Below are 13,239 nucleotides of genomic sequence, written 5' to 3' on the forward strand. Positions count from 1 at the left end.
GACAGATTACAAAAAAAAAAAAAATTTCCAGGGAAAGAAAGGGCTTGGTGTGTTTCTGGGGAAATAAAAATTCACATACATGGAATATTTTGTGGGAATTCATCCTCAGATGTTCAAATGTTTTCATTCACCGTAGAAGAACCACATGTGTATATTTGAGAATTAAAAGGACATTTCCTCTTATAGAAATATCCTATGACTTATTTCTTAAAGAAACCCAATGTTTCTGTGAGAATATAAAAAAGTTTTCACTTAACTTCAGCCTTATGAGTGAAAAATGAATGCAAAGTATTAGTAATCTTCACATAAACAAATGACTAATATTCTAATTGAAGTGCAAAGACTTTAATACAATTTAATAATTCTCAGTGGGCAACTTACTCTAAAAATGGCTAATATCTGTAAATAGATGTCAACTTAATACAACAAATATTTGAATACTTATTATGTATCACATTTGAGCTAGACAATGCCAAAATAGAGTTGACAACTTGGGGAAAACATCTCTAGTATTTGTGATGGTCAGTTTTATGTGTCAATTTGGCTAGGTTATGGTGCCCGGTTGTTTGTCAAACACCCCTCTGGAGGTTGTTGTGAAGTTATTTTTTAGATGTGATTAACATTTAAGGTAATTTTTTAAATTATGTTTGTTTATTTTGAGAGGGGAGAGAGTGTGGGGGAGGGACAGAGAGAGAGGGAGACACAGAATCCGAAGCAGGCTCCAGGCTCTGAGCTGTCAGCACGGAGCCTGATGCGGGGCTGAACTCACCAACCATGAGATCATGACCTGAGCCAAAGTCAAACACTCAACCGACTGAGCCACCCAGGTGCCCCAGATGTAATTCACATTTAAGTCAGTAGACTGAATAAAACAAATTAATCTCTAATGTGGGTGGCCTCATATAATCAGCTGAAGGCCTTAAGAACAAAGACAGTTTTCTTCAAGAAGTAATTCTGCCTCAAGACTGCAGCGTAGAACCTTGCCTATTTCCAGCCTACAAGTTGTGACCTGAAGACTGAAACATCATCTCTTTCATGAATCTCCAGCCTGCTCTACAGATTTCACACTTGCAAACCCTTACAATCACATGAGCCAATTTCTTAAAATAAGTCTTTCTCTCTCTATATATACATCTATGCCCAACTGGGTTTCTTTGGAGAATCCCTAAAATAAAACAATATCTAAAATTGAGAAGAAAAAGCCAACAACCCAAGAATAAAATGAGCTGAAGTACAGCAGAAGAAGCAGACCATCCTCAAGTTCACCTACCCTGATATGGACCTTGATCAGTTGCTGGACGTGTCCTAGGAGCAGCTGAGAGAACTGTACAGGCCTGAGAGGGGCACGGGCTATGGCCGGGGCCTGCGGGTAACACATCCTGCTGCTGCGCCTGCTCGTGATTATATAGGAGGTGTGGCCCCTGGAGAAGCCCAAGGTAGTGAAGACGCACCTGTCTGTTATAATCATCCTGCTGCAATGGGTGAGCAAATAGTGGGCATCTACAAGAGCAAAAGCCCCAACCAGGTGAAAATCAAGTCTGAGATGATTGGCCACTACCTGGGCAAGTTCTCCCTCACTTACCAGCTCATGAGGCATGGTCTGCCTGCACTGGGGCCACGTGCTTCTCTTGCTTCTTCTCCCTCAAGTCGCCTGCTGGGCCAATAAAAGCACAGATTTTCTGTGCCCACCTGTCCATTCCCCCCCCCACTCCACCCCTCCTCCCCGCCAAATAACAGTCCTGTACCTGTTCACAGAAAAAGAAGTTTGACAAGAGATATTTAATGTTTCTTGAAATAAGAGAATTCACATTAAAACTAAACTAAGATATATTTCTTACATATTGCACTCACAGGTTGTGAAATAACACAACTCATGCATTGCTGGGGTATATTATCCTACTCTATGGAGGTGTACCTTGACTCAGAATTTCCACTTGTAGGAATATATACTAAATAATATACTGGAAAAAATTATGAGGTTCAGTGTGCACAAGTCTATTCACTGAAGCTTTATAAGTAATATTAAAAAATGCAAACAACAGAAGCATTCACCAATAGGGGACTAATTGAGTCAGTCATGGTGCAATCACAGAATGGAATACAACGTAGCTATAAAAATGGAGGGGCTGATCTCTATATACCCACATGCAGTGATCACCAGGGTGTATGATCTGGTGAAAAAAGGCAAGGAGCAGAATACTATTTATCATATGCTGTGTTTTGTGAAAAGTGCAGGAAATATGAAGATATGATCTTGTGTGTGTGTGTGTGTGTGTGTGTTTGTGTGTGTCTGTAACTATCTGGAATAGATATTAGATTATTTACTTTTCAGAAGGAAACAAAAGAAACTTTAAAAATTCAATTAACAATGATTACCTTCCAGGAAGGAAGCATTATAGTAAAGAAGGAGATGGGTTAAGGTGTGAACTTGTGTTATAATTTTGACATTAAAACATATAAAAACATATAAAAATGTTTTATACAGTTGAGAAAAAATATATTAAATAGGAAGAAGAAATTTAAGTTAAAAACGAACTAAAACAAGTGATTTCAGCTGTTGATTATGTAACATCCCAGAAAGTTCCTTCAGGTTTAAAAAAAGCTTCAAGTGACTACTTTTAGTAGTAAATACGTTGTTGTTGTTGTTGTTTTAAATTTTAATGTTTATTTTTGACAGAGAGAGACAGAGCATGAGCGGGGGAGGGGCAGAGAGAGAGGGAGACACAGAATCCGAAGCAGGCTCCAGGCTCCAAGCTGTCAGCACAGAGCCCGACGCAGGGCCCGAACCCACAGACTGCAAGATCATGACCCGAGACCAAGTGGGATGCTCAACCGACTGAGCCACCCAGGCACCCCAAGTAAACATGTTGTTATGTTAAAAGTACAGTGGTTATTGGGGAGCCCGGGTGGCTTAATTGGTTAAGCAACTGACTTAGTTCTGGCTCAGGTCATGATCTCAGGATTTGTGAGTTCAAGCCCCCACTGGGTCTGTGCTAGCAGTGTGGAGCCTGCTTGGGATTCTCTCTCTCTCTCTCTCTCTCTCTCTCTCTCTCTCCCTCTCTCTCTCTCTCTTTCTCTGCCCTTCCCCTACTTGTGTGTGCACTCTTTCTCTCTCTCTGAAAAGTAAATAAACTTAAAAATAAAATATGCAACAGTTTTTTTAAGGTAAAAATAGGTAATTATTAATGGAGTTAAAGAAGGAGGTTTTTCAGCCTGAGAAAACAGAGAAAAGTTTACCTGGCTGGCTCAGTCAGTAGAGCATGTGACTCTTGATCTTGTGGTCATGATTTTGAGCCCCACCTTGGGGTAGAGTTTACTTTAAAAAAGAAAACAGAGAGTAGGAGGGGGGATGGACTAAATGGGTAAGGGGCATTAAGGAATCTACTGAAATCATTGCTTCACCATATACTAATTTGGATGTAAATTTTCAAAAATAAAAAATAAAGTTAAATCAAAAAGTAAACAAACAAACAAACAAAAAGAAAACAGAGAAAGAAATACCTGTATAAAGTATAACAACAGAAAAAAAAAACCTGTAATCTTAAATTTGATTTGGAAACTCATTTTTTTCTCTCTTAAAAAACTACATTTATTTTCTGACTGTTCACAGGAAAAGCCTAGTAGCAATGAGAACTCGTGTGGTTTGTAAACATGATTTTACACTGAAACATCCTAGGACTTTTGGTGAAATAGCTAACTTCAGCCAGACTTAGGGCAGAAATCGGGAAGATGAAACTGAGGCATCTTATTGTAACAGGAAATAAGGAATTTATCCAGACCAATGAGTTCATATCAGAAGAAAACAGAAACCAAAAGGAAAGGGTTCCCTCACCCTGGCCTAAAATAGAACAATATATCGAAAAAGAATAATGACCACATGAATTGGAACACACAACATATATAAAAATCTATTTGTTTATTAAAATTCTTAAGAATACTCCTTGGTCACCATTTGGAGCTCACTAGACCCAATTTCTCTAAAAAACTGATTGGGGTGCCTGGGTGGCTCGATTGGTTAAGCACCGACTTTGGTTCAGGTCATGATCTCATGGTTCGTGAGTTCAAGCCCCACATTGGGCTCTGTGCTGACAACTCATAGCCTGGAGCCTGCTTCGGATTCTGTGTCTTCCTCTCTCTCTGCTCCTTCCCCACTCATGATCTGTCTCTGTCTCTCAAAAATAAATAAACATTAAAAAAATTAAAAACTGATCAAAGAACTGGGCATCTGTTCTTCCTTTCCTGTATAAACCTGTTTTAGGGTAACCAAGTAATGACTGTGTGAACGTTCTTTATAGAAGAATTTCGTCTAATAAATACAGACGAAATGATATAATTAGAAAGTTGTCATGTTATAAACCACTAAATTACCAACAGAACTGGGAAAAGGTCAGCAATGGATGTTCAACCACTTGTTAAATGTCAATAGGAAACATCATGATAAGCACCTTGAACCCCAAATCCAGTCATCACTAAAAGTAAGACTACCACTTCACAACTGTTGGTGAAGATGTAGAAAAAGTGCTACCTTTGTGCGCTGTTAGTGGGAATGTAAACTGGTACGGCCACTGGAAAACAGTAGGGTGGTTCCTCAAAAAGTTAAAAAGAGAAATGCTATATGATCCAGCAATTCCACTTCGGGGTATATACCTAAAAGAATTGAAATCAGGAACTTGAAGAGAGATCTGTATACCCTTGTTTACAGCAGCATTATTCACAATAGCTAAAATACAGAAGCAATCCAGGGGATAATCAATGGATGAATAGATAAGTAAAATGTGATATTTACATACAGTGGAATATTATTCAGTCCTAAAGAAGGAAATTCTGACATATGCTACAGTATGGATGAAACTTGAGGACGTGATGGTAAGTGAAATAGGCCAGTCACAAAAAGACAAATACTGTATGATTCTTCTCATATGAGACACTTAGAATAGTCAAAATCATAAAGACAGAAAGAAATTATAATAGTGGTTGCCAGGGGTTGGGGTGAGGGGAGAATGGGGAGATGTTGTTCAATGGGTATGGGGTTTCAGTTTTATGAGATGGAAGGAGTTGTGGGAATGGATAATGATTTAATCTGACTGAACCGCATACTTAAAAGTGATTATGATGGGGGCACCTAGGTGGCTCAGTCAGTTAATAGTCTAGTTCTTGATTTCAGCTCAGGTCATGATCTCACGGTTCACGAGTTCAAGCCCATGTAGGGCTCTGCACTGGCTCTATGGAACCTTCTTGGGATTCTCTCTCCCTCTCTGTCCCTACCCACTCACGCTGTCTCTCTCAAAATAAATATATAAGTAAAACTTAAAAAAAAAGATTAAGATGGTAAATTTTATGTCATATATACTTACTACCATTTTTTAAAAAGTGAGACCACCAGACATGTGCCCCTTGATGTGATACAAAAAGCCTATAGGAGATATTTGCCTAAATAATGGCACCTAAATCTACTCAAGTATCCAAATTTAATGACCAATTTACAGGGAGTACAGGGCAACGAATGAGTTGACTTTGGAATGATAAGTAGGATTTTATAGTTTGACAGGAAATGGGAGCAATGGGAGGAGAGCATTAGATGCAGGTACTAAACCACAGGAGCAAAGGAGGAGCAAGTAGTTCCCTTGGGAAATAATAGGCATTGAGCCATATTCTGGAAGACCTTGAATGTCTGTCTGAGAGGTGTGTAGACAAAAGCAAATAAAAATAATGGCAATTGCTTATAAATGCTTTCTAGGGACCAGGCACTGGGTTTCTTGTACTCATTTACTTCCCATAACAATCTTTTGTGGGAGGCATTATTTTTATTGTTTCACAGATGAAGAACCTGAGGCTTAAGAAAAGGTTAAATAACTTTCCCCAAGGACACTCAATGCTTACAAACAGGGAAGTTTCCAAAGGTTCAATGTCATTCCTTTCTTATCTGTAGAATAGCAAATTCATTAAAGAGTATTGCTTATGCCGTTCTAGCTAATGCAAATCACTCTTTGTGTTTTGTCCTTGGCTTATTTATCATAAACTATATTTCATTGATTCAAATATCATCAATTTTAAGACTTACAATTATTTTATATAATAGGAAAGAAAAATGCCGTCAATTAAACTCTAGCACAATGTTTTATCATATCGATTTTTATTTGCTACCTTCTGAAGGAATTCCTATAGTGTTATTTAGACATTTGTTTTGAAGCATATGTTAGTATACATAAAATCGATAATATTAGCAAACTATGTTGGCTAAGAATTCCTAAAATTTCTTACCAGAGTACGACTTTCCACGCTGCTCTTCAATTCAGTAATCAAGGTCCATGTTTTTCCACATATTTTCCTTTGTGCCATCAAGAACCAAAACATAATTAAAGCCCATGGTGCTGGACTTTTAAGTCAGTTTTGCAATGATATAGACGTAGCCTGCCTTTGAGTTCCATTTGGAACTTATTCAACCCATTTGGTCCATGCCTTTTCTATCTCCTCCTGTAATTATTTATATCCTACAGGTTAAAAGAATGCTTCTAATTTTCCTCCAATGTACTGAAATTTAATTTTGTAAGTTTCAATGCTGAAGCTTTTCATATTTTCTCTTAAAGTGACAACTGTCCTGATTGCTGCCAGGCAAAGTAAAGCATCATTGGGCATCACTTGTATCTTGATTACAGAGATGTTAAATGTGAGAAAGTAAAATGCAGGCCCTAGGATTGCTGAGTAGTTAGAAAGAAAAAAAAAAAGGTTCACTTAAACATCATGACATGTGGAGACAGAATCTAATCAAAGCAGCTAGTTGAGTGCCTGGGTTTAAATCCTCTCTTTAATTGCCGACTTGTGTCCAGTGGCCATCTATCTTCCTGTCTCCCTACCTTCTCACCACCTTCCCTTCCATATTTATTCCACATGTTTATTGACTGCCTATCATGAAGTAGACATTAGCACGGGTGCTTGGAAGTCATTAGAAAATTAAATAAAGATCACAACTTTATGCAGTTGGTTTCAGTCTTGAAGTGTTTGATAATTATAGGGGGGAAGACATTGTAGATGAATGCAATATCACAAGTCAACAATGTTGAAATAAGAAATGCATTTTTTTCTCTGCTACCAATTTGGACTCTTTAGGAATTGCTTTCCTGACCTTCAAATTCTTTATATTTGCATATTACACAAATAAACGTATGTATGTGAGTGTTTCTATGGGTGTGACACTTTAAAATCACAATTACAGATGGAGCTATTTTCTACAGAATATCATGTATTCTTCAAGGTGAAGAAGAAAAACTTCTGCCTAAAATGATGATCAGTGAAATGCAAAAAGGGCAACAGCATGGAAAATGAAACATAAATGACGTTTATAAAATGATCTTGGTTATATTTCTCTAAGGTGTTGTTTGCAGCCCAGATGACCCTCTTATTTAGCACATGAGTTCTTGGTTAACTAAGTTGCCTTTGGGGTTCCTTTGCTGTCATTCATGTGTATTACAGATTTTATTTTTCCTCCCTTAAATCCACAGAGGATATATATCATTCCCAGATACACAGTCATTTTGAATTTAAAATATTTCCCTGGATTCTTCATATAGGAACAAATCTATTATTTTATACGGGGAATATTTTTTTCCTTTGCTCGATACCACAAGCCAAAGAGCATATCATTTTCAGCAATTTAAATTTTAATGAATCAATGTGCTACATTTGATTTGCGTCTGTTCCTTCACAGCCACATAACAGTAGTTTGCATTAATCAAATTAATAGTAAAGGGGTTAAAATTGCTAGCTTCTAAGGGAGGGACATGTCAGCGGTATTAAACGTTGAATTTGGAATGATCCTCCTTGCATGTTAATTATTAGCTGCCTGAGATGCAGAGGAAGCTCAAGGAAATGATACTCTAACCGTGTGTTATTTTAATTCTGGAAAAGATCCTTTAAAGGATGAATTACATTGCAGTGTGCTTTCTAATCAGACCATGCATTAATTTAGATCAATGACCCCAAATCCTTTAAATCTACTATCACTGGCAGTAATTGCAAGGATTCTATAAGGCTGCTTAAAAAGTTTCCTATCAGGACAAACAGAAGATAGATTCATTTACAAAATCGAATTTGCAACTGTGCACAATAGAAAGCTCATCTCATTAGTTGTAATGGTGATCAGATAATTTGTGCCATCCTGTATTTGGTGGTGTGTGTAAGACTTGCAAAAGAGAGGAAAAGTGGAAGGAACCGTAAGAAAGAAATTACAACTGACATAGTTCTTGTCTACAAACACCTGATTGCTTTCAGCAGCCTCGGCAATGTCATTTATGGACTCCACAGTGCAAACGATCATTTTTCCTTGTTAAGCCAAGGTATACAAGTAAGAAATGAGGCAAAATTAGCCACTGTCTTGGTTGCTGTATTGTCCACTCAATGACTTTCAGTCTCAAGAACCAGACACTCAAACAGAAAAGAGCTGTGTTTTTTCATTCCCTACCCCTGGATGGAAACTGAAACAAGATTCATGAATTTTTGTTTCCCTGAGAGGTAACAGTCAGTTTTTTGTCACATAGTCTCAACTTAGTAGAGTGTCCAGTTTAAGATAGGAATTAACAATTTAATCTCCACTGTGACATAAAACCTTTCTTTTTCTCATTTTGCTCTAAGACTTGGGCACAGAATTGGGGTGTGCCTGCTTTTTTGTCCATCCCCATCCCATCCTGACTCTGTTTCTCAAGCTTCAACTCTCTGGACGTGGAGCATGGGGAAGGAGGAGGGAAAACGCTAGTGAGGTAGGAAGTTTCTTACCCGCTGATGGCTTCCAGATCTCTGGCCTTGGAGGATATTTAAAGCTGTTTATTTTAATTTATTATTATTATTATTACTAATATTTTCCCCCACCATAGCATACCAGGCCACAGAGCTCCTATAGACTGAGATACAAAGGAAGCAAGTAACTAAACGGATGAAATTGGAAGAGGCGATGTCACCCCAAACAGCATCCCATTGATCTTACCTGTACTGGGCCGTGTAGGTCCACATGGCCGCTAAGTGCAGTAGAAAAGGACGCAGTAAGATGAACGTACATATGTGGAGTGCTTACTATACAGCAGGAACTGCCATCCTTTTGCCTTTATCAAACCTTGACATTGCCATCTACTCTGCTGAGAGGAACACAGACCTGACTTCAGCTAAAATGAAAACTCTTACGTACATGAGACCATTTCCAGAAATACCCATGAAGAGCTAGGCCAGCATTTGCCCAAGGGCTAATCTAATAGACTAACCTAAATAGACTAATCCACCATGAGCAAGTCTGGTGCTGTGACCTCAGTGGAGCTGAGACTCTGCTTCCCCAAAGTGAGAAAAGACACTTTTAGTTTGCATAGTTAAATAACGCCTGTTTCTTTGCTTACTGTCTCAGTCTCTGTAACTTACATTCTGTTGAACTGGGTTTTCCCACCCTGTGGTGATCTCTAATTTGTACCCAACAGCTGGGCAAAGTGTCATTTTCTGCTTCACATGCACATTTTATTCTTTAAAGGGCAATAAGCTCTGAAGTAACTAGTGTTGCTGCCATTTTACAGATGAGGTAACTGAGGCTCAAAGTTTCTGGTGTTACATTCAAGGCTTCACTGCTAGTAAATTGTAGATCCCTGTTCATTTAGAAGTCCATTCAAAGTCTACTCGTTTCTAAAGACTACAATTTTTTCTTTAAACCAGTAAGTGCACCAGTCTTTCAAAAATGTCCTGTGCTGTTTGGGGGACACAAAAAACAAAATACCCACCTCTGCCCTTACACCACTGCCAACATTACTTTATCCAGGATGTAGTGGGTAGTCAGAAGCCGCATGGCTTACAGGAAAATGTGGCGAGGGTGTATGCGTAGGTATGTTCATTAACTCTTTCCGATTGTTTCTTATTTAAACAATCCCATTCATATCTCCTTCTCCTAACATTGAAACTTTCTGGGGAGCAATTTTACAGGTCTAAAGAATCTATGCCTAAAATGTGAAAACATAAGAAAAAGGTTAATGAAAGCAGTGAGGAAACTTCTGATCTCTTTTAGGATATTGCCTGTGATCTTTAAGATTCACTTTCCGATTTAGTGCCTCGGCACCTGAGAGCCTGCTGATTTGTATGATTGTCCTAATGACCAACGACATGAATTACTGAAAACCTAATTAGGGCTTTTGAGCAGAGAATATTTTTAAAGAGACTCTGACATTTGGTGAGGAATGTGGTGTCAGCGGAATATCTAGCCTGAATATAATTCCTAATTTGGGAAAAGGTATTGGCATGTAATTATGGGGGCATACAGAGAGAGCAATTATATGAACCTGTCTTGAATGCTGAACTTCCAGAACAATGTAAAAGGACAAATGTGGACCACAGCCAGACAAGAACACATAATGTGCCCGGTCTGTCAAGAGAGTTGCATGTGATTTACACAGTTAAGAAAGATCTCTAAATAGCAACCTGGCATTACTACAAATAATTCTTACATGTTGATGCCAACGTATATTTAATAGCATGTACAGGCCTTGGGGGCCCTAGGTAGTGAATGCTGGTCCTAGGAAGCTCAGGAAAGAAGGAAACATTTCAAAAGCACAGAAGTTTAAAATTGTGGCTCTAATAAGATGTGTCTGTTCTTGATATTATCCTGACCTAATCAACCAACCAGGAAAGTCAGTTGCTTCTGAAAAGGTGTACCAGTGACCTGTTGTTGCATAACAGTATCAAAACTCAGTGGCTTAAAACAGTTCTCATTTATTATTGTAGCCTACGTGTCCATGGATCATCGGATTGACAGGTAACGTAGATTGGGCTCAACTGATGCCCAACATATGTAGATTGATGTAGATTTGATCTTGGTTGGGTTTGCTCATGTGGCTATGGGCTGGCTAGGAGCCCTGCTCTAGACTGGGCTCGTCTGAGGCACCTTAACTGGTGCAGATCTGCTCCATGTGTCCTCAACCTCCTCCGGCATTAACGGGCTTGCCTTAGCTTGTCCTTTCTCACAGCGATGACAGTATAAGAGGTGAGAAGAAACATGGCAGGCCACTTGAGTCCCAGACTCAGAACTATAAAACCATCACTTCCTTGTGATTTTATTGGCTAAACCAAATCAGATGGCTGAAACTAATGTCAAGGGGTGAAAAAATATGGCCTGACATTTTGTGGGTAAAACTGCAAACACACATGCAAAGGGGATGGAGACAGGTAAGAGTGGAGAATTAGGGCATCTAAGGCAACAAACAGACCACACAAGATACAGGAACAGGGTGTTTTTTTTGCAAAAGCATTTAACTTTAGGAAGCATCTTCTGAAATACACAGAGTGGGATGGAAGGAAAGGGCCCATACTTTGATATAGCTATAGTAGCTTCTTTTAAGAAGAAAATATGAGCCAAAGATAAAATCAAAGACTGTGTGAACTGTTACTGACGTGCTTCATCACACAAAGTCAACTGTTAGCAAAAGCTCAGCTAACTGTAATTATAGAGATATGTGCTTTAAATCTGGAAACTTGAGCTCATTTGGGGAACCAAATCATAAGTGAACAGCTCCCTGTGCTCATCCAACCTTCCAAACTTCTGCTGCTCCATTCTGGTCTTTCACTTCTAAATCGGAATGTAAACTATTTTGGTAAAGCCCATTTGACTTTGCTCCCAACCGCTGGGATCAAATGCTTGGAAAAATCATTTTAAAGGAGAAATTGAGAAGCAGATTTCCCAACCCCCAACCTATATACACATACAGACCCTACCTCCAACACTAGGAGTGGGGGCTAATGGAGCCAAACCAACAAAAGCTGCCTCACGGCCAGTTTCTCTTCAGTGCAAACAGTCCCCAGGCAATGGTGGTAGGGGGATTTGTAAATTTCACTTGCTCTATTTTGCAGAAATCCCACAAAAAAACAGCAGCGTTAATCCTCACAAATCTTCACAACCCTCTGAATTGAACACTGATTCCATACATTGCATTAGTGTCAAGACACCAAAAAATATAATGAGTCCTGTGGTGATAACTGTGAAGTACATATCTGATATCTTAATAACTTCATTACATGTTATTGTGTTTGAGAAAAATTAAACTCCAAAGAATGAAAAAGTAACAAAGTCACTACAGGCACTATTTAATTGTTTCTGTGAAAACAGATTATTAGTTAGGAACATGGGGGAGTTGGTGTTGCGTATGTGTTTTTTGTGGTGTTGCCTTTGTGACCAAAAACTCGTCCTCTTTTTAAACAGCTTATATGCAACGATTGTATACGAAAAACAAAGCTCTCCAAATTAAGAAAAGTCACAGAAGGATTGCTCCTATAAGAGAACCTGCAAATGTTTTTTAAAAATAACCATTCCTCTTGGAATCAGATTCAACAATAGGTAATGTCTGTCTCTCAATACAAAGACTATTTGAAAGCTTTCTAATCAGTCTGAGAAAAAGGAACATAGTGTTACTTACTGCCAATAATGTAGAAGCCCAAATTTTCTGGGTGAATTGAGTTTTCGTAACAGTTTAGCATCCAAAGATTGACTGTTAGACATAAACCTTTTCTTTTTTTTTTAATATGAAATTTATTGTCAAATTGGTTTCCATACAACACCCAGTGCTCATCCCAAAAGGTGCCCTCCTCAATACCCATCACCCGCCCTCCCCTCCCTCCCACCCCCCATCAACCCTCAGTTTGTTCTCAGTTTTTAAGAGTCTCTTATGCTTTGGCTCTCTCCCTCTCTAACCTCTTTTTTTCTTCCCCTCCCCCATAGACTTCTGTTAAGACATAAACCTTTTCTTAACAGAAATATTCCATTTCCTTAATGAGCCATCCCAGGGAGAGTGCTGTGAATCAGTTTCCAAGCAGTAACTACATCTTATTTTACTAATAATGAGGTTTTCTTACTGATGAGAATTCAAAGAAATGTATAGGGCTGCCAAAATTTTAACAGTTATTTCTGTGGAAGTGAACATCTCAGAGGGTATATGAATCAAGCCATCAATTTAAACTGCTAATTGAAGCTTAATTTATCCTGACTTACCTGGGAAAATATAATCAGAAAAAAATATTTATGGGAAAAGCTGAGGTTTCATTTTGATTATCTCATAAATAGTCTAAATTGAGTTGCTGTCAGCTTCCAATTTTAGCAAATGCTGTACCTTCTGGAGACCATAGCCTCTACTCTCTGATAATACAAGTTTTCTCAAAGAATATAATAATTTATTTTGAGCCTCTATGATGTTGAGAACCTTATTTATTTCTTTGAAGTATAGAGTTTAT

The sequence above is a fragment of the Lynx rufus genome, unplaced genomic scaffold (genome assembly GCF_022079265.1).
Source record: "Lynx rufus isolate CCGP_SWC_20201006 ecotype Redwood Valley unplaced genomic scaffold, mLynRuf1.p SCAF_5, whole genome shotgun sequence".
Lineage (NCBI taxonomy): Eukaryota > Metazoa > Chordata > Mammalia > Carnivora > Felidae > Lynx > Lynx rufus.